At 34.3% G+C, this 22,829-nt stretch overlaps 1 long non-coding RNA gene across 2 annotated transcripts; it reads left to right on the plus strand.

The window, feature by feature from the left end:
• The first annotated feature begins 439 nt into the window (after positions 1–439).
• On the plus strand, positions 440–2,509 carry LOC116002646. Of its 2 annotated transcripts, XR_004094523.1 has the most exons (3): positions 440–548; positions 639–735; positions 2,178–2,509. It is a non-coding gene; the product is annotated as an uncharacterized LOC116002646 (long non-coding RNA). The 2 variants fall into 2 exon arrangements; XR_004094522.1 differs by having other exon boundaries at positions 446–735.
• Positions 2,510–22,829: the final 20,320 nt, after the last annotated feature.

Raw genomic sequence — 22,829 nt, forward strand, 5'->3', positions numbered from 1 at the left:
CGAATGATATGTCTTTTGCGTTGCGCGAGCTTCTCCTCCAGCTCACGGTGTGACACCCCGTAAAATTATTCCAAATAAACGATATTATTTTAATACGAATATTTTCAAAAATAAAATTTACTTTTCAATCATAAATATTTTTTGCTTAAATGCTATTAAAATCAATTATTTTGTTTTAGACTTTAAATAAACTATTTTATGATCCACAAATTTTCTATCTAAAATCTATCTAAGAGAAGCCTGCCAACATCATTTTTATAACTACCAAACTTTCTAAGCCCAAATAATTTTTATTTCTAAGTCCAATGACTTTGCTTGAGCCCAAAATATTCCTAAGCCCAATTTTAGCCTTGACCCAATTATGAAAATTAGAATTCTCTAGAACCATAATCCTTACTATATATATAATGTATGTATTGTTTGATTAGCTCATTTTTTTCCACCATCCATCTCTCTCTTCTCTCACGCATCTCTCTCTCACTCTCAAAATCCTTCTCCAAGAAGCAAGATGAAGAACACTAGTCATCTCCTTCTTTCTTAAAAACTTGGTAAGGTTCCTTTTTCTCTTCTCCATTTCTTTCTCCATTAGGATGGATTGTGATGTTATTTTGTGTGGGTTTGTTGTGGTTTGAGGAAAGGGTTTGATGTTATGGTGGTGTTTTTGGCTTGAGAAAAGAAAAGGAGGGTTTAGAAGAGAAGATTAAGAGATGGATTTTTGGAGCTTTAGCTATGGAGGTAAGATTTCATGGATGCCCAAATTCAATTTTGCCCTATCTTGTGTGTTCTAATCTATGAAATTTATCTTTGATGTTGTTAATGGCTCAAATTTTAGATATATGTGTGTATATACATTACTATTTGGTCATTAGGATGTTTTTGTGGTTCAAAACTTCAAATCTTGAGTCGTGCATCTCTGTTTCTGCTGCCATTCATTTTTGGAAAAACTATATATATTGTATGCATTTTATTTGTGAAGTTCTACTGTTAACTTGTGATATAAGAATAAAATGATTTATTATTCTTAGAGTGACATTTGAACCTTGGACCTCATACTTAAATAGGTTGAGTTTCTTCCAATTAAGCTACTTGAACACCTTTAACACTATTTTGATGAAATAAACTATTATGTAAAATTTCCAGAGTTGTGTACTAATAAATTATTATTTTGGAAGGTTTATACCCTGCATATTCTTTAGTTTGATAAATTTTGCATCCATAATTAGAAATACTACGTCTTTTGAGAAAATATGAGATTTGGAAACTTATGTACCTAAAATTACGTATAATTATGTTTCGTGGGATATTATTGTATATTGCCATTATTATTATTAAGCCTGAGATAGGCCATTATTATTATTCAGCCTGAGATGGGCCATTATTATTATTAAGCCTGAGATGGGCCATTATTATTATTCAGCCTGAGATGAGCCATTATTATTATATATGCCTAAGATGGGCCATTATTATTGTTAAGCCTGAGATGGGCCATTATTATTATTAAACCTGAGATGGGCCATTATTATTATATATGCCTGAGATGGGCCATTATTATTAATATTAAGCCTGAGATGAGCCATTATTATTATTCAGCCTGAGATGGGCCATTATTATTACATAAGCCTGAGATGGGCCTTTACTATCATTAAGCCTGAGATGAGCTATTAATATTACTAAGCTTGAGGTGAGCTAGTATTATCATATAAACTTTAAATGAGTTACTATTGTTATATAACCTTGTTGATGAGACTTTTGTTATGCTTTGTTTTCTTCTTGTGTATATACTTATGTATATATTGAGTTATTGAAGTTATCATATGCTTGAGAATTGTTCTTGTGGAGTTATGCCTTTTTACTAGAGTCAAATTTGTTTACTATACGAAATAGATGATTGTATGAGGAAAAGTTTGTTCTTAAATGAAGTTCTTGCATCAGCTTAATGTTGGCTTATGTATATTGCACTTTGATTTGACACTTCACAAGTGTTCTAGTCTCTTTAAACGATTTACTCCTTTCCTATATTTAGTTTCCAAGTCTCATAGTATTCGTTTTAAAACTACCTTTTAAAAGTACATTATTTCCAAACTAAAATGTACATATTTTACGGGGCAAAATGAACCTTACTTAGCATTTTATGCTAATTTTGTTTGTTTGTGTTTTTCAAACCTTACTGTTTTCAGGATTTGAAGGAAGTGACTCGTTTTGAGAGCGCGATGTAGAGCTAGTTGTCATTGGAGTTGTCTCTTGGTTTAAACGGATTAGTTTACAATCCAAATTGTTGTATTATAGTTGAATTTTAATCTAGATAGAAAATTGTTGTAATATAGATTGTAGTTAGAATGCTGGTAGCCTTTGCGTTTGGGTTTAGTGAGTTGGCCCGAGCGTGGCATAACAACCCTGTGGTTATAGTTTGGTTTTGCTTCCGCATTTATTTTCAATATGGTTAGTAAGAAAGATAGTTTGTTTTGGCGTATTCAAGCTTATAAAATTTGGGGGTGTTACACACGGTCTCTTCCTTCCTCGTCTTGCTCGCACCTTCTCTTCTTGTCCCGGATACTTAACGAATTGAGTAAAGTATCTGCTCTACACCAGTTTTTCTACTAGTCCTTTTAAAGTATGGCACTCGCCAGTATCATATCCAACCCGCCTGTGGAACCGACAGTACTTGGTTTGGTTCTCGCATGTAGAAACTACCATACACTTTGAGGGAAAATGCACCATTCCCATTTCCTCAACGTGGCTTAGAATCACACTAACCAGAGAAGTAAGAGGTGTTAAGTGTCGCGGTGGGGCGAGACCAATTTTGTCAGGTCACACACCTCTCTTGCCCTCTTCCTCATATTTCTTCTTTTTATCAGCCTCCTCGGCCTCGGCATAGCGGTTTGCTATCCTCATTAGCTCCTCATAGGAGCGTGAAGGCTGAGTGTTCAGCTGTCTATGAAAATTTCCTAACCTCAATGCATGGATGAACATGAGGATTGCCACCTTAGAATCGAAGCTGCACACATTGTTGACCTCCGTCTTCCATTTGCTTAAGAAATTTCTTAAACTTTCACCCCTGTCCTGTTTTATTCCATAGAGATGTGAGAATGGTTTTTTATGTTGTATATTTCCGGAGAAATAGGTCAAGAAACTTTTGGACTGCTCTGCAAAGTTCTAGACCAAACCATTTGGAATCGTGTTGAACCAATCTTGGGCGGTTCCATCCAGAGTGGTTAAAAATTCTCTGCACATTATAGCGTCGCTTGCCCCGGTCATTACCATGGCTGCCTTGTACCTTGTCATGTGGACACACGGATCAGAAGTCCCGGTGTAGGCCTTGATAGTGGGAAACCTAAAATCTTTTGGGAGGGGAGCTTCCATTATACTAGGAGAAAATGGAGCGGTCATCCTCACCTCAGGTTTTGATGAATGTTCTCTTGCTTCTACCCTTCTTTCTAGCTCTTCTACCTGTTTTTGAAGTTTTTCCACCATTTTTTTCTGCATGTTTGGGGTTTGCGTGAGTGTCATGGGCTGACACGGCGTTGGCCCCCTAGACTCACCCGTTACTTCCATCTTGGTGCTGATGCAACTGCTCACCTTGTTGTAGACCTTTGGCCCTTTTGGTTTTCGGTTGTGCCCACAACTTTGGCTGGATAGTAGCCTTTTCACCCCACCGTCCCATGACGGGCATAGAAACAGTCGGCCGACGAGTTGCACCATGATACAAACGTTGGGTCTTCTGTTCATCTATTTCCTCCTTTTGTGCGGAGACCTGGGGTGGTTGAGCTTGAGATTGTACCTCCACCTCTGGAGGAGGCGGTGGCGGTGGCAGTTGAGCTTGAGATTGTACCTCCACCTCTAGAGGAGGCGGTAGCGGTGGTGAGGCCTTACCTCGCATCCCTGCTACTAGCTGGGCTATCGTCGTCACCGGCTGTTGAATGACGTGCGCCGCTGCTTAGAAGTCTGTGGCTTCGATGGGAGCAGCGTTCACTGGGAGAGGAGCACGGCCCCTATCGTGGTTGTTGTTGAGTTGGCTAAGGAGTTCGCCCTCGCTACGATCTCCAACGCGGTTATTGTTGAGCTGCTCACAAAGAGCACCCGTGGGGTGACCATTGTTCTCTTGACGAGAGTCATGAGAGTTGCTGGATCCAGATTGCGCCATCGACAGTGATGAGATGAGATGTGTGTTTTGTGATTTGTGAAGTTTGCCTTAGATCTGATCTCGGCTCTCAATGAAAACACCAATGACGGTATATATGGTTACCGGAGTATTTTTGTATTAGAATTTCTATAGTGTTGAGTACAGTGGTGAAGTGTTCAGCACAGTGTTTGTGTTCAATACAATGCTCAATTCAATGTGTATTCTAGTCTAGTACGAATGTCTTCCTTCTGCAAGTGTTGTGAGCGTCTTTTTATCTTCCTCAACGCAGTAATGGAGCGTTAATGCTAAGGTGCTTAGGAGCCGTTGAGCATTAATGCTGAGGAGCCATTGGATTGAAGTGTTGAACGGCTAGTTTGAACGTCCGTTGTCTTGTCTTCGGGTTAGTGCTGAACTGCTGATGATTTGGGTCAGTTCTGATGCCCAATTATCCTGTCAGCCGCCTCGTAGAAGGCGGTCGGATCAGTTTTAGTGTGGGAGGAAGAGAAGTTGTAGCACCTGGTCTATTATGTGGGACAGATGTTAAAGGGCGCAGAAATTAGATACTCGCCTCACGAGAAGGTGGTGTATGCGCTAGTCGTCACTACCAGGAAATTCGTTCCTTACTTCCAACCCTACCATGTTAGAGTCCTAATTGACTGGCCACTGGCAAGCATCCTCTAAAGCCCCAACTCTTCAGGAAGATTAGTCAAGTGGGCAGTTGAACTCACCCAGTACGGCCTCAAATACCTACCTAGGCCGTCTATCATGGCCGAAGCTCTAGCCAACTTCATAGTGGAATGCTCTGCACAGGCTGATGAATCCCACCTTGATGATGACCCCGAAGCCGCCGAGTGGTGGGAGGTTCATACCGATGGAGCCGCTAGTGCGTGCTACTGTGGAGGAGAAGTCATGATCACCACCTTAGAAGGTTTTCACCAATATTATGCCCTGCAATACCAATTTCCCACCTCAAATAATGAAGCCGAATATGAGGCAGTCATTGGCGGCTTGCGCCTCGTCCAGGCACTAAAGGCCACACGGGTACGAACCAAGACTGACTCTCGCCTGGTGGTTAGACAATTGACGAATGAGTGCGAGACTTGGAAAGAGAGGTTAAGGATGTACAAAGACGTGAGTCGTGACTAAAGGACTAGTGGGAAAGTTGACCACCTACGAAGTAGTCCACGTTCCCCGAACCAAAAATGTGGAGGCTGAGATCCTTTCAAATAAAATTGGCAGTAGGCGTGTAATACCCCGCATTTTCCTAATATTATTTTAATTGTAAATATTTTAAAAAAGGATTTATTTTCTTATTAATTACTACCACCGTCCCATTTTGGTTGTCTGATTCGTTTAACGAGCCTTGACTGAAGTTATTTTTAATCCAATTTTGCATAATATTAAATTTAGCATTAAATGTAAAATTTATATATTTAGAAACTACAATAAAAGTACTAATAAACACAAAAAATTAAATTTAAAAATAAAAAAATTACTAAAGAAAATAAGCAATTAAGAAATTGTTGATTTGACCAATGAATAGTAAATAAAACATGTAAAATAGGACTATTGACACTTAAAATTTGCTAAATATTATTATTTTTTTAATATTAGTATATTTAAATAGATTTTGGATAATATTGATATTATCTAATTTGTTAATTAGATAATATCAAAAGAGTTTGAACCTATCAAACTTCTTATATCTTACAGCTATAAATAGGAGCTTTTATTTCTATGTAATCATCCTAGGAAAATCATAATAAAAACAGTAAAAGCCCCCAGCTCCTCCATGCCTATCATATTGATCCAAATCTCCAGTTGAAGATCAAGCCACTTGAACCCGGAGGCCCTTCAGAAGAACAAGCATATAAGTTCTTCTCTGAAGATCAAGCCACTAGAAATCCGGGTGCCCTTCAATGGAGCGTGAAGACATCAATTGAAGAATCAGAGGATCATCCAGAGATATTGTACCCACACAACTCGTACCCACACTGCACATTGATATATTACATGTAACAGGAATTTTGAATCCCATATAGATATATTCAAAATTTCTTTGTTCACAAATATATCAATGTGCAGTGTGGTACAAGTTGTGTGGGTACAATTGATATCTACTATTTTGTACAATAATTCACCCCTTATTTTAGTTGTTTTAATGCTTATTTTCCTTATTCTAATGAAATTGAGAATTGTTTGTGTGTTATATTATCCCAAGAGTTGAATTATCCACAAGGAGCAGCAAAGGAAGAATTTTGGAGCAGTTTGGACAAGTTTTGGAAGAAAAGGAAATTACCAAGAAGAATAGGAAACAAGAATAAGAATTGGAAAAGAATTAGAAGTTTCCTAATGGGCCAAGGCCCATCTATCTCCTATATATTCTACATATTCTCTACAAGTTAATGAAGTTCCCTTTACAGAGTTCTGAACCCTAGCTTTTAGTTTATATTTCCCCAGCATAGTTTAGACTAGTTTTACATTAGATTATTTTATTTCAAACTTGGAATCTTGGATTGAAGTTGGATTTGTTATTTATCAGTTAAGTTTCTCTTCCCTTTATATTTCTTGCAATGTTTATCTTTAATTCTTGCTTTGTTGTGTTTACTCCCATCATGAGGGAGTAATTCGCTTATGGGTTTGGATTTGGGGTTCATTGTTAATCTTGATGTTCGGTTTATGATTAATTGCATAAAGGGATTGAATCTTTTGCCTAGGGTTTATGTTGATTTGGGGATTTCTCTGCACTAGTTATTGGTTTGTGGCCAAAATTAATTGCTAGTCTAGGAGAGGGATTCATTACAACGACAGTTGGATGGAGACCTCGAGCCTTACCAATTTCAACCTAATTTTCCTGCTATGAAAGTAGAGGTAATATGGGGGGCTTACAATGCTTAGGTGCTTAAGGTTATGATTGATGCATTACGACAGTGGGGCAATCTTAGCCTAATTCTCTTATTGATTACGAAAGTAGCTGAGTAGAATTCTTCTGTGCATTGCCCATATATCCCTTGATTAATTATTATTTCCCTAATCCTGAGCTTGTTAGAACATCAAGGTTACAATCCCCCTAATCTGGCCCATACTTTTACCATATAGTTTACATCCTAATCAATTGTTTTCTTTTATTCCACATCATTCAGTCTTTGTTACTTGGATTCTATAAATTCATATACTCTAGTGCCTAGTAATTCATACAATTTCGTGCCATAACACCAATCCTTAGCGGAACGACATTACACCCTTTTACACTCATCATTTGTGCACATCAACAATATCTTTGGATGATCCTCTGATTCTTCAATTGATGTCTTCACGCTACATTGAAGGGCACCCGGATTTCTAGTGGCCTGATCTTCAGAGAAGAACTTATATGCTTGTTCTTCTGAAGGGCCTCCGGGTTCAAGTGGCTTGATCTTCAACTGGAGATTTGGATCAATACGATAGGCATAGAGGAGCTGGGGGCTTTTACTGTTTTTATTATGATTTTCCTGGATGATTACACAGAAATAAAAGCTCATATTTATAGCTGTAGGATATAAGAGTTTTGATAGGTTCAAACTCTTTTGATATTATCTAATTAACAAATTAGATAATATCAATATTATCCAAAATCTATTTAAATATATTAATATTAAAAAAATAATATTTAGCAAATTTTAAGTGTCAACAGGGACAGAGGGAGTAATATTTTAGTAAATGTATCTAAATTTAATTACTTTGTTATGGGCTTTGAGTTAACACTATTTTTATAATTTACTATTTTGATACCTAAACATCCATACTTCAATGTGTGTGTGCGTCTATATATATATATATATATATATATATATATATATATATATATATATATATATATATATCACCCAATAAATTATTATTGAGCCCAATAAATTAGCATTGAACCATGTGGTTGTGGTGTCTTGCTATATAATTTATACACACATTTACTTTAGATAAAGTTATATAGATAAAAAAATTTCACCAAAATTGTTCTCATCATATTGATTACTATAAATTGGTTGATTTCACCTTACGATGAAAAATGAATATGTTTATTATGTCACATCAGATGATGAAGGTGGTAAAAAATATTGGTGAAATTTTTTAGTCTTATCATGATTGGTTTTTATTTTATTTTTAATTAATAGAGCAAAAACAATTCTTATAATACATAACTACAATAAATCATAATAGATTGTCTAAAGTAGGATTACAAGACTCGTGTAATCCCTACACACCATAGGTGAAGCAACAATAATTCTACTACCTAATTGATCATTAATATTACTTCCTAATTAAAAATAATATGTAATTCACTTAATATTACTTCCTAATGCAATTGCAAGAGAGGTTGAATGATCAACTTCAATCTTTAAAAAAAATTTGAACATATTTTCTGTATAAAAGTAAAACTTTACGATATTATAAGAAATGAAATCTTTAATTGGATTAGCTCAACTCATCATTCTCACGACTACATGAATGGTACTTAACAATAATTCTAGCTACTACTACAAAAGTCACGGTAATTTCTTACTAAATTATATATTTTTACACAAAATTAATGTTGGGCGGAAGCTTGGAAGGCTGATTCCAATATCCTGCCATACAAACATGGTGTTGAAAGCTAAGCAACACAAGTATATGATAATAAATGTATGCATTCACTATTTACTATAGGATTTGGCATAGTGAAAAATGCTTGAGTCTAATAATTGGTATCAAAAGATCAGAGATCATTAGTCTGAATAAACCCATTAAAAGCTTTAGGTTGAGGCTGAGATTCTAACATCGAAATTGAGCTCCAAAAACTATAATCTTTCGTGTAATAATAAGCGTTTTGATCCTAACAATCTACAAATTTATCAATAAGTTTTGCCTTTAGTAATGAAGTTCGAAACCTCTCAATTTCAAACTAATTCAAACCTTATCAAAGATATCTTTTATGAAATTTGAACCGCTAACCTCAACCAAGAAGGCATATTAAATATGTCATCAGATACTCAGATCACACTCATCCTTTTGTTATAGGATTCATTTTCATTGTGTTTCAATTCGGAATTAATCCTTGATGGAGATTGAACTTATGAAGTTGCACTATGTCCAACTTTGCACACAATATCTTCTTCTTCTGCTGATCTTTTTCCAGTCCACAATTTCGGAATAAAATCTACAACCTCAAATTAAACATGAATTTTGTTTTTTGTATATAAAACAAAAATCTGAATTCTTAGATGGAAATAAATACTAAAATAATTTCAGTTAATGTGAATGTAAGAAAATTAAGAGAAATAAAGACAAATTTTGGGGCAGGAATACAGGATTATCATATCGGCACACTTGCTTGCATAGTTGCATTAATTTTATTCTTTGTGTGGAGCCCATGGTACATTCTAATTCTGCCCGTGACTCTTCCATCCAACTATATATATAATATAATAATGTAGTTGAAGAAAATTATTGTTGTAATCTTGAACATAGGACGTGATGTTTTGCGAATAATATTATTTTAACAAAAAAAAAAAAAAACAAAGAAATATATCTAGATCTTAGACATAATGGATTACTGTGATTTTGTGAATGTGCACCAATTCAGCATCTCTCATGCTAGCTAGATAAGTGAGAGTTTACACTTAACCATGTTAGTTACAGATGCTTTATTATTATATTACAATTATTATTTTTTTTTTGAAAACTATTACAATTATTTTAATTTAACGGAAATGATTAGATTTGAAAAAGATTATGAAAATTTTGATATAATATAGCTACTAAATTTTAAGAAAAGCATTCATTCCTGAAGAATATATAGTCAAATAGATTAGAGAATCTCTCAAGTGCAAGTACTAAAATACCTATTTCTTTTAAATTATGATCTTTTCAATTCCCTCTGCACTTTAACAAGCACCGGATAACTATTTCTCATAATGTGCATGCCTTTCAATAAGAGAATCAATGATATGTATACGTACAAACCAAATGAAACAAAGCATGCATAAACCCACCAACGCGCATGGACAGAACTTTGAGCCATGAGAGTTTATTAGACCAGGCTCAACAATATGACAATATCGTCTCTTTACTCATCGTAACAAGATTGTTAATGACTAATGATTAGGGTAGTAAAGAATTTGTGAAGTTTACTATATTTACCCTCTGAGCTAAGTCGGATTGAATAGCCTCGATTTTATAAGAGAAAGTTTGTTTAACTACAACTTTAAATAAATTAAACTTAATTGGTAAAATTGGCATATATATATATATATATATATATATAAATTGACAAAGTAACAAAACCCATGCATCATTAGATAAATACGGGGATGGTCAAATCCCAAGGCCGGGAAGAATCGTCAAATCCAAAATGCTAGTTAGTTCAATAAATGAGAGAATATCTCAAGTTTAATCATCACAGCACAATTTCTTGCAAGTCAAAGATAGTCAATCAACCCCAAGGGAATCTGAAAAGACCAGCCAAATAGATGAGAAAAGTTTTCACATTAAGTATCACTCCATAATCTCTTCTGAGATGCAAGATCATATAAAATTCATAATTTATATATTTTTACAAATATCATATGATTTATTCGTTAATTTTCAAATTGAACAATATTACCATTAACCACACGATTTGTTAGTTTTTGTAATATTGAAAGAGTCTCTTTTAGAGCATCTTCAACCCTCTACACCAAATTCTGCACCAAATTTTACACCAAAAAGAATATTCCCAGGCTCCCAGACATTCTTACACCAAATTTTTTTCATCTCCAACCCATTACACCAAATTTTATTTCTTCACTAAAATAATTTGTTTTCTCATAAAAACTAAGACTTTATATTATCAATAAATATTTTAATATAAAATATAATTATAATGCAAATATTATTTTATTCCACAATAATAAATCATAGAACATCCATTACATTTAATTTTCATAATTACATTTAATTATTGTTATAATTAAGCTTTACGTATTTTCATTTTTAATTAAATTATATTCAATATTAATATTTTTTTAATTGTCTTTATAAGATTTTTCAAATGATATAAATTTATTTTTAATAATATAAAATTTAACAAAAGGAATTAGAAATAAAGCTAGAGGGCAAAATGGGAAAAACATTGAGGCCAAATATGGTGTGAATATGGCGCTACACTGTTCACTCTCCGCCATTTTTTCGGCAATATGGCACGTTCGTTGGAGACCTTCTGCGTCATTTTTTTTTTTTTTTTTTTTGATGTTTTGGTGATATGGCATACCATTTGGAGATGGTCTTATACACATATATAGAAATATTTTAAATTTCCCAAAACACCAACACTTTGCATTAGTATGGGTAGCATTTTTATTAATAAAATGCTAATTACTATTCATTGCTATCTATAAATATCTTGACGTCTTTTTGACGTTATAACATTTTATTAGAATATCAGTGTACGTCTTTTCAATTTGTACTTCTAATGAGAAAAATGATATATTCCCCTTTCAGCAAACGAATTGAAAGAGTCCTTGATAGAAATTGGCAAGCCACTTTAATTGGGTAAAGCTTCAATAGTATATTTGTAGTTCCATGTAATAATGATACTCATTTTGTTATTTGCGTGTAGTTCTCATCAAAGCAGTGTTCGTTCTGGTGTCTGTATGTGTGATACTTTAACTAATCTTGATCTGAAATGCTTGTCTGATCTGTACTGTCCTTTCTATGGGGTAAGGCTGTTAGCAGCCATGCAATTGTCCCAATTGAAATCATGTGTTATTAGTATTATTTGTTTTTTTTGAAATCCATGTCTTACCAGCTTTGCAATTCTGCGCTTTGCATTTTTTGTTTACTATTATTAATATTAATATTAATATTATATAAAATAAAATAAAATTATTATATAATTACAATAATATTTTTTTGAAAAAGTAATTACAATAATATTTATTTTACTTCTAATTTATATTTTGTATTTTATACTTAATTTAAATAAATAAATTATATTTTAAAAATTATTTTTCGTTAATTTGAAAATAATATTTATTTTACTTAAATATATCAATGGTTGAAAATATACAAGGCCACTTGATTCGACAAGGAATACATTCAAAATAATGCAAGGATTTGCAATAGGACAACAAATTGTCAACCACAATATATAAGGGCTAGACTTGATCGAAGAGACTTAGCTTGGAATCAGGTTCTCCTTATGTGAGTACTATGGTCTAATATGGGTTCTTCATTGGGAAAGATCTTATGACTAGGATTAAATTTATGTTTGATTACCATTTTTTTTTTAAATTTAATATATAGGGGGCAATGGTGTATTTTGCAAGTTATGTCCTTGCATGCGGTTTCCTTAGACGGTTTGCACTATTATTTTAAGGAGTTTTTTCCCAGTTTTCTTTATTTCTGTTTGGCTCTGTCCTCATTTTCCTTTGTTCTCGGTTTGGATTTTTCGGTTACAAGTGGTGATTGCTCAACAAGACTTTAGGTTTGTTTTCTTCGATTTTTTTTTTTGTTCATTGGAGTATGCTTTTGATTAGGTTTGCTGATTAATATGTGTTTTTAGGATTTGTGTGCATCGTAGAATATTGAGTCTACATTGGTGCGTTAGTTGTAGTGAAACGTAGGGTTTTCGATTGTGCATTGGTTGGAGGGTGTCAGCAATCATTGCCAGCGTGAGGCTATGAGTTTAGTAGTTTTTCTTGTTTTGTCATTTGGGGATATTTGTTGGGGGTGGTGCATCGTATGACGTAAGGATGTGCATAGGTGTGTTTAGTGTGGTGTACCTTAAGACGTTGGGATATGGATTGGTTGGAGGGTGTTAATTGTGCGCCGCATGATTAGTTTTGTGGGGTTTAGGCGTTATGGTTTAAAGTTTGGACGGTTTAGGGTATAGGGGTTTAGGGGTTTAGGGGTTTAGGGGTTCAGGGTTTAGGGTTTAGGGATTTAGGATTTAGAGGTTTAAGGTGTGCACTAACAAAATGTTTTACATATGTGTGCACTTCTAGTGGTATAATTGTGTATTGCTAGGAGTAAACTTATGCATTATGTGGGGCACTATTGTGCATGAAGTGTTAGTATGGGTGAGCAATGTGTTCGGGTTGTGTTTGCAAAAGTTTCGCGAAATGGATGCACAACCAAAGAATTATCAATACACTACCTTCGGTATACGAATGAATTAAACGGCCAAAGCAATATGAATCCACGGCGAGAACTATGTGCGTTTGAAAAGGATAGTGGACGAAGATTTCGCTATTTTGTTAGGTGCACGTTCAAATCAAGACTAATTTTCCCTTGGGATGCATTTTTTTTTGAAACGCTACTCCAGTTAGCGCTAATTAGATGGGTAAGGAGATTTGATCTATGCTGCCCATTGTCTAAATACAATAATGAGCCATATTAGACCGTAGTTCTCACCTGGTTATCATGAGAGTTGACTATATAAAAGGATGAGGACTCCTATATAAAAGAGAATGATGAGGACAAATGGTGTACATTGGATTGTATTGTTGGATGGTATGTGATTAAAGATGATTTTGGTTTAGTTTAGGGTTATGCGTGTAAAAATTAGACCGGTGGGGGTAGTATTGTCATTGTAGTACTCTTATTAATTTAGGAAACTTTAACTTTACGTGTATTTTGGTAAATATCTATTCCCATGAAATCTTCAAACCAGTCGTCTCCTCTTCCGTCTTCGAACAAACGTCACTGTCGAAGCCGACGTTTCTTTCTTCTCGGAGGTCGGAGGGAGCGGGGCAGTCATTACCTTCTTCAGTTGGCGAACAAACCCCACGTAGATTCTCTTGTTGAAGTCGGCGGTGTTTCTACTTGTCCGTCGGAGGCTCGGAGGGAGCTATTGGTGTCGGAATGGCAGTCGTAGGTTGCAATAATAGCGGATGTTTAGGGTGGCAGTCGACGATGTCAGGAGTTGGAACTTAGATTTGAATATATCTAATTGCATAAACTTAAGAAGGTATCGACTAAATTACATAAAAATGATGGTGAGCTGTGTGTCTTATCGAACCTTTTTATAATTTGGTAGTTTTGTTTTTATTATCATTTTTTTTAGACCATGAGATATCCTGAGCAGGCCCTTTCAGCCCGTATGTTGGTCCCGATAGGGTGATGAAAAATCTAGAAGGGGGTGAATAGACTTTTCTAACAATTAAAAACTTTATAACACTTCAACAACAGAGATTTCAAGTGAATAAATTCAACTTGAAATGTGCAGCGGAATATCATACGGTAAAGTGCTATAAAATAAAACTGCGTAGAACTGAAGAGATACTTGACATGCAATACGTTGGAATGTCTTAGAATAGCTCAAAGAATATGTATGCAAAGTTTGAGCCACATGCGAACGTGGGAACACACAAACCCAGATGATATGATCAACACAGTACGTAAAGGGTTAGTGAGTTAAAGCATACAAATAATATAAAGTGCAGTAAAGTAAAGAGAGGCAGAGATTTATAGTGGTTCGGAGATAGTGTAATTCTCCTACTCCACTTCTTCCTTCTCCAAGGAAGATTTCCACTATCTTCAATCACCCAGATACAATAGTGAAACTCCCGAGTGCTACGCACAAAGTTACACTCAACCACGAGCTCTCCGCACAAAGCTAAACTCCCGAGCGCTACGCACAAAGCTACGATCCCCGAACGCTACGCACAAAGCTACGTTCCCGAACGCTATGCACAAAGCTACGTTCCAACCAAGTGTTACGCACAAAGCTACACTTAGTTCACCCGAGTGTTACGCACCCATCTACACTCATTTCTACTCTCAGTAGAGATACAATTTTTGTTCAAAGAAATAAAGATTTATTTTCTAAGACTTGAATTCATCTCGTGCATAGCTCAATATCTCAGCACTTTGTATTTTTCGTTGTAAGTCCGATCGTTGTTCTTTAATCTCTGTTAGTGCCTCTTCTACTTGTCTTCAAGTCTTCTTGGGCTTTTTATAATTCAAAGAATTATTTGCCCGTTATGAACATTTAAATTTTGAACGTCCACTTGATCTGATTGGTCATTCCAATCTGATCTTGATAGCCATACCTCATCTTTTAATGACCATATCATTGATCTGATAACTTGCCAATTTGGTCTGATAAGATCTCTATTTTGATCTGCACATTTAATGTCGCTGGTAATTTTAGAAAAATTACCTCTGCAAATTGCTCACCAAAGTCTTCTATTTCGGCTTGATTGATCTTGAAACTTGTAGCCTCCAAATTTAGACTTGTTGTCTTGACAGCCTGATATTGTGGACTTTGCATTCTCCAGAGCTTGATATTTTTGACTTTGTTACAATCTTGATTTGATCTTGGGCAAGTTGATCTTAAAATATTTTTCCGGATGGTTCTTTCTTGAGTATTAACAATGATATTCAGAAAATCACCACCTTCAAATTTCTTCTGGTTCATAGCATCACCACCATAGCATCACGTACTGGAATAAATATGAACCATGCAAAAATGGTTAATCACGCGTGTAGAAATGATGTAGTGTTCACGTGCATGTAGTCTAGCCAAAGTTGCTCCATGTTGACCTTGACTAGCTCCAAAAGTCTTGGCCTCCAAGCTTCCTCCATTAGGCTTTAAAATGCAACAAATAGGATTCAAACACTGGACTCATAGATATATGCTCAAGTTCCTAACCATTACTCTATTTCAACTCATTCAATCATATCCATCAATATAATGTATTTGATCCTTCTTTGCATTGTGTAGCATATGGTGTAGAGATAGTGGATCTTGAACTTCTTCCTCCCTTGACTTTGACTAGCTCTATAGAGCTTGACTAGCTCCACGACTAGCTTCCTCCATTGACCCAAAAATTGACTTCCTCTTGGAGTTGGATCGTGACACTTCTAGCTCTTCAAAGCTTAAAATGTTTTCAATAGGATTCAAACTCGCTCTAGCAATGATAATTCGGCCTTGTCCATTGGATCATATACACTCATGTGTATAGTGGAAGCAAATGACTTACAAGAGTCATGACAAAATGTAATCTATAATACAATAATTCGAACCAAACTATTGTCATGACTTGTCTTTCGGGTCTAAACTCTACACTCTAAAAATAAAATAGTGGATTTCTAAAATTACAAATTGGCTCATCAAAACTATTACAATTTTATTCGTAACACCGTACCATACTCAGCCTAATCCCATTCGCACCGGCCCGGCTCAATTAAGGAGCAAAGTGCTGGCCAGATTGGTTTTTCTATACAAGAGGGGGTTCAAACTCCCAACCTCTTTTAAGGGACACAAGTGCTCGACCACTCATGCCAACCAAGCTGATTTCACGTACTCTTAGTTTTATTAAATACAAAGTAATACATTATTGAATGCTTTTAAAAAAAAAATACATCGATACATAAAACATGTGAAACAGAATAGGTCGTTTTCGATATTATTAGTTTAAATATTTGACCGCGTTGGATTCACCATTAGCCAATCAATCTAGTTTGGATGCATATATCCCTCCAGTAGGTTACAGAGATGTCAACTAAATTCTTCAACAATATTGTCTGGTCAGCTAATAACTCCACCAAATTTTGCCATTTGCAAACCAAAAGAAATCAACTAAATTGGGTAACGGAATTATTATATTCTTGAACAATATAATTAAACAATATATTTTGATGGTGACAATGCAAGTACTTTATTAATTTTCTTGTCTTTAGTATTTACAAGTTGTACTATTTTTTCCCCCATTGTTATTAAACGAAAGTGAAAAATCGATCAGACCATTTTCATGTAATTCTAAATATGGCATGATAATGGAAAATAAAAGATTGCGATAGGTTATGGTTATGGAAGAAAAATATGATTTTAAACAATACAGCCAGAGAAAATGTGTAAACAATAAAAAAAACAAAAAGTGTAACTATAAATATAAAAAAAAAGTGTAACTATAAATATTTTTTCTTTAAAATCGTATAATATTAAATGCATTCTAACTTGATAATTAGGGGTAATTAATATATTATAGGGTTATATACACTCTTAAACATTTTTTTTTGGGTAACACAAAAAGTCACAGTTATCTCCCCTACAGCTCGAACCCACTCCCATCATTCATGTAGGAATGTTAACCGGGACAACAAATGCCACTAGACCACAAAGTCTTTGGCACACTCTTAAACATATAGAACTCAGTGTAAAGATTTCTTCGTTGGAGATTTATATAGTAAATCTATGTTTGAGTATTTCAAACATGTTACTAAAACTTAAATAATATTTGAGGTGTTATGGAGTTGTAAATAGTATTTTAAGTTTGGCAGAAAGTTAATTGGGAAAAAGAATCATGCAGAAAGTTCTAGAAGGTTGATTTCGCGAAGTTGATACCGCATTACCGGAAGGTTAGTCCGAGAAGTTGATTCAGAGAAGTTAATCCCAAAAAGTAATATAACTTCTCGGTGATTTTTACGGGAAGTAATTAACTCTTTATTAATTATAAGCAAAAGGGTCAAATAGACCCATGTACTAACACTTATTGTTCATCCAGCACCATGAACTAAAATATGATCCATCTAGGCTATTGTACTCCTAATTATTTTTCATCTACAATTTCTAGCCTATTTCTAACAAGTAACCCATCTAATTTGTTGACATGGAAAAATAAAATAATAAAAAATGATGACATGCTATTTATATGAATGTTTTGGATGATTTTACCCTATTTCATTAGCGAAGAAAATGATTTCTTGCAATGAAATAAGGTAGAAATCAAAGTTGCTATATAATATTTTAATTACAGTGTACTGCACTACTGTGTATGTATAGTGGGGTATTCAAAGTCGTTCGACAATGAAATTCCATAAAAATCGATATATGAAAATTAAATTATTTTTATAATAACTTAAGATATTGTATTGGGTAAATTTTATTATTTTTTAAAAAATAATATAATTTTCATATATTGATTTTCATGGAATCTCATTGTCGAATGAGCCTGAATACCCCGCTATACATACACAATACATTGTAGTTGAAACTTTATATAGCAACTTTGATTTCTGTCATATTTCATTGCAAGAATTCATCCAAAAATAGAATATATATCTTAAGTTATTCAATTATCCAAAAATCCAAAAATATTAATTTATTTTTAAAGTAAAATAAAATTTACCCAATACAATATCTTAAGTTATTATAAAAATAATTTAATTTTCATATATCGATTTCCATAAAATTTCATTGCAGAATGATAGTGAATACCCCCCGCTATACATACACTATAGTTAAAACTTTATATAGCAATTTTGATTTGTACCCTATTTCATTGCAAGAAATTATTATTTTTCATTAATGAAATAGGGCAGAAATCATCCAAAACATCCATATAAATAACATGTCATCATTTTTTCTAATTTTATTTTAACATATCATCAAATTAGATTGGTTAATTACTTGTTAGAAATACGATAAAAATGTTATATGAAAAATAATTAGGAGTATAATGACCCAGATGGACCATATTTTAATTCATGGTGCAGGATGAACAATCAATGGTAGTACATGCGCCTATTTGACCCTTTTGCCTTAATTATAACTTCCTGAAGCTGTAAGGAGAAATTCTATTGCCTAACTTTTCGGATAAGGATGCATGAAATTTTACGTAGTTTTGTATGCGGTGCATAGTTTGCGTAACTTTTCGGACAGGTAAAATTATCAGTGGGTCACACTTGTGTGAGACCAATCGTTATACCCTGCACCACGGTGCACATAGCAATGTGCACCACGTACGTAAAACGACGTCGTTTCGGTGTTAGTGGACGCGGACGCGAATGACTCAGGGAATTCATTATTTATAATACACATAATCATTATCTATAATACACAGAACGTTTGCCTAGAATACACGGAATGTTTGCACAGAATACACAAAATATTGACACAAAATACACAGATGTTAGTGGATGTGGACGCGAAGGGAATTCATTATCTATAATACACATAATCATTATATAGAATACACAGAACGTTTGCCTAGAATACACAGAATGTTTGCCCAGAATACACAGAATATTAACACAAAATGCACAGAACTCATCCTCCTAACATTCGAATGCACAAACACATCACAACTTGTGTTAATAACATGAATACACAGAATATTTACACAAAATACACAGAACTCATCCTCCTAAAAATTCGAATGCACAAACACATCACAACATGTGTTACTAACATGAAATTACAACATGTGTTACTAACATGAATACACATAACGGTTGCCTAGAATACACAGAACGGTTGCCTAGAATACACAGAATGATTGCCTGGAATACACAGAATATTAACATAAATACAGAGACCGGCCGAAACGGGAAACGTGATTTCCAAAAAAACGGACAATTAGTTTACAATGCTCAAAACGACGTCGTTTAGGTACGTGGTGCACATTGCTATGTGCACCGTGGTGCACAGTATAATTTGCCGTGTGAGACCGTCTCACGGATCCTTATTCATGAGACGGGTCGGGTCGGTCGAAGCACCATGCAAATGCCACACTTATATGTACAAATGTCATACTTATATGCTCAAATATAATACTAATCAGGAATACAATTTTTGTTACTTATACGAAAAAAAGTATTACAATTTTCATAATAAGTAATGTTGACAAGTTTTCTTTACTTATAAGGGAAAATATAATACTTTTGAGGAAAAATGTAATGCGTACTTTTAAATCGAAATGTAAAAGTATTGTATTTTCCCTTAAAAGTATTACATTTACCCTTATAAGTAACAAAATTTTAATTCCTGATTAGTATTACATTTGAGCATATAAGTATGACATTTGTGCGTATAAGTGTTACATCTACATCGTGATCCGACCCGACCTGACCCGTCTCACGGTGAGACGGTCTCGCACAAGTTTTTGCCATTATCAGTGTATAACTTTTGGAGGTTCATGTTCTTAACCACCATGAAACATCACTGTAACTTCTCCAAAGAATGTACATATATATATATATATATATATATATATATATATAGAATATTAATCAAATGTGGCCTTGCTATTAGGTGCGGCTGTGTGGCCGAACTAGCGTCATTGGATTGTGATGATCCGACGGTGGTTGTGATATATTAGGATTAGGAAGTTTTATTAGCGCTAAGGTAAGTAAGGACTTTATGGTAATTTTAGGTTGTGTTATGTGCATGTATATAATCGATAATTCTATTGTTTTGGCAATTCTCACCGGCAAGAAGATCTCGACGAGATTGCTGATCGCAATTGCGAGGAGATCACAGCTGGGAGAAGATCGCGCCGGAGAATTTTGAGCTAGGCGCGGTGTGGAACTATGGAGACTGGTATATATATATTCCTGTTCCAGTGTTAATTTTAAATAATCTTGATTTAGATAGTTTGAATTTGATATTATATGTTGATTGTGTTTTGGAATACTTGCTGTTTTTGTTGTAATGGCGGTTTTCCGGCGACGGTGTGTTTGATGACGATGGTCTTTATGTTGTTTGTGCGTGGTGACGGTTTTGGTGTGTTTTGTATGTGGTATGGTGTATTTAGTAGTGAACTGTTGTGGTTTTTTTTAGTTGATATTATTGAATGGTGCATATTGGTATGTGTGGTGACGGTGTGGTGTGTTTTTGCATGGGGTATGGTGTATTTTGTAGTGAACTGTTGTGATATATTTTAGTTGATATTATTGAATGGTTAGTTTTGTGATGTAGTCAGAGAACTGGTGCATATTAGTACGTTTCATGGTGTGTTTTAATAGGTATGTTGGTGCATGGCGAGCTGTCGTAGGCTCCCAAATTAAACCTTAAAAACGTAGTAGTGAGAGTAAGGATCGTTCCCACGAGGAGTAACTAGTTTGATTTATGAGTTCAAATTAAAGAGGGGGGTTTGGTATGAAATTAACATTCAAAATAAGTAAATAAATAAATAAATAAGAATAGAAAAGATGATAGTCAAGCCAAGGTTTACGAAAGAAATCAATTGAACTTTTAATACTTGGTCTAAGAAAACATTCACCACTGGATTTTAGTAACTGATCATAGATTCACGGTTAATTCATAACAATTGAACATTCGTTGTGAGATTAATTCTCGATTTTCCTTAGTCATAGGCAATCAAACACAAGCGGTATCAACTACCCCTAACTACCAAATAACACAAGACAAGCACTTATATTTAATTTGATAGCAGCATTAAATGGAGAAAATCAACGAAACTAAATAACATAAACACATGCGGTTATGTTTAATTTAGATTAATATTCTTCCTATGATTAAATTAACACTAAGCCGTGATAAAATTAATCATAGTTGCTACACAGATTAGAAAACCAATTAAACGAACCGTTAACTAATCTAGCAATAAACTCTTCAAGAAATTAAACTAGTAGGCCTCCTAGCAATTAACTGGAACAGTCATATAAAATAAAACAAATGAAAGCACAGGAGAATATCAATTACTCAAATGTATATGAATTCAACATTAAGAACAAATTCAATCTCACAGTACAGAATGATCCAGGGTTCATGTAATCTTTTGACCAAGTTTAGAGAATTAGCCTCGCAGGGCCATGAACCAGAAAATTTTAACAGAAAAATAAAAACTTGTAAACTGGAGAAACTATCAAATTATGCACAGCTAGTCTGATTCCTCAACAACAAGAACTCACTGCTATTTATACACTTCTAATCCCAACAAAAAAACTCTTAAATTGAGGAAAATAATTAATTTGAAAATTAATTTGAACTTCTCAAAATTAGACCCAAATGGTGAAAATAATCCTTGCCATCAGTTTCCCTTGTTGACCAACGAAATCCTCCAAGCTTTAACCGTCGAAATCTTTGCTGCTGTTTTGACGAAGTATCCTCCAAGTTTCGTCGCCGGTTCGTACGTACGTTAAGCTGCTGCGCAGAACAGAATTACAAATCCAAAATATTTGAATTCATTCCTTTTCTTTTAGTTATTTAGGTTATTATATATTGTGGGCTAACTTTATTAAACAAATAAATAAATGGGCTATGATGTTATGAGCTTATTAATCCACACTAATTAAAATATAACTCTTATTTTGGGCCAATAATTAAAACTAGCATCTTAAACCTTACTAATGCCCAATAATTATTATAAAATATTTATTCTAACTAATTAACTCTAGAATCCTAAAAATATTAAAATAAAGTAAAATAAAAATTAATAAATATAAATATACTTTAAAAACATACTTAAATTAAAGTGTAAAAATATGTTCATCAAATTCCCCCACACTAGGACGTTTGCTTGTCCCCAAGCAAAAAGATTATTTGCTAAAATAAAATTAAATTTTCAAAACTCATAACACATCATGAACAACAATCTGAAGCACCCTGCAATTAATAAGTTAGCACCCGAGTTCAAAATATGGAGAGAACTAAATAAGTAAGCCCTCACAGGAATATCACTCATCACGCTCAAGTGTTTGATGGGTGTAAATTCTACTCAAGTTCATTCCTATAAAATTGCTCTACCATAGGCTTGCATATCTTCTCAATCACCACTACAAGAGCCATGCATGACACAAATCATAAGGACTTTTCGTAGCTTGTAATGGGGTTAGGGCTAAGGTAGGGAAAATTTAGGAAAGTAGCTCAAAAAGCTTTCAAACTAGAGGAGCAACAAATACAAATAATCCAACGCACTCAGTTCCCATTCAGAAACACTCTCTTATTGACATTCAACACTACTAT

This window comes from Ipomoea triloba, chromosome 13, assembly GCF_003576645.1.
Source record: "Ipomoea triloba cultivar NCNSP0323 chromosome 13, ASM357664v1".
Lineage (NCBI taxonomy): Eukaryota > Viridiplantae > Streptophyta > Magnoliopsida > Solanales > Convolvulaceae > Ipomoea > Ipomoea triloba.